The 865-nt window shown below is 39.2% G+C and overlaps 1 long non-coding RNA gene across 1 annotated transcript; it reads left to right on the top strand.

Moving 5' to 3' along the window:
- Positions 1 to 120: 120 nt before the first annotated feature.
- On the top strand, positions 121 to 862 carry LOC147818331 (uncharacterized). The gene is made up of 2 exons (XR_015438059.1): positions 121 to 571; positions 777 to 862. It is a non-coding gene; the product is annotated as an uncharacterized LOC147818331 (long non-coding RNA).
- Positions 863 to 865: the final 3 nt, after the last annotated feature.

The following is an 865-nucleotide window of genomic DNA, read 5'->3' on the forward strand; positions in this document are numbered from 1 at the left end:
TACTTATTTTCACAGTTGTTTAGTGATATTTCATTGAATTGAACTTACCCAATTGTTTGTAGCATGTGCTCCCTCCAAGCCAAGGTGAAAGGTCAGACTTTCAAACAGGAGGTGGGAGCATCCAATTGGATTTTTAGAAGGGGAAACTCAGATCGTACTAACTCATCCTTCACAACAGGCCTCTGTTCTTACATATATTAACATACAATGCGGTTTCAATACTGTTCTGAATAGTCACATGTCATACATTCACACAGTGCATCGCGTCCCATCCACCAAACGCTGCAGATAAAAACATGCTACCAAACGTCGGCGCCGGATTAAAAATCTTATTTCTGACACATTTTTGTGTCAAAACCAGTCACAAAATGCACAGGCAGGTTCCCCAGCATGTATTCCAAACCGGCAGGGGGAAACCACACAATTTGGTGCACCCATGTGCACAGGAAGCAAGGAAGGGGAAGTTATAAATGTTTGGCGAGGAGCTCAGGTCACTCTTTCACCTGCTGCTGCTGCTGCTGAAGAACAATAGGCCAGTTACAGCTCATGTTCATCATTACAGACGCAACTGGTAGGACAAACCAAGTTATGTGCTTTGTAGGCTTTTCTATTTGTATTTGAGAACATGCTTTCTAAGTTGAAACTTTTGTTAGGTGAATTGAGTCATTAGTTGGAAAATTAACATTTATTCTTTGTCTTAGTCTTCAATATTCTTTAAGGAAATGTTATGTATGCATTTATTTTGAACTAATGCATGTCTTTCTATTATCTTTAAGGTTTTCAACCTATTCCGTTCGATTCAATGCATTCTGTTCTATTATTCCATCCTCCCCATCTGGAAGAAAATAAAGAATCAAAAGAATTG

The sequence above is a fragment of the Seriola lalandi genome, unplaced genomic scaffold, assembly GCF_002814215.2.
Source record: "Seriola lalandi dorsalis isolate HSWRI2012SDOR001 ecotype SW California unplaced genomic scaffold, Sedor1 jcf7180002054630, whole genome shotgun sequence".
Classification (NCBI taxonomy): Eukaryota; Metazoa; Chordata; class Actinopteri; order Carangiformes; family Carangidae; genus Seriola; species Seriola lalandi.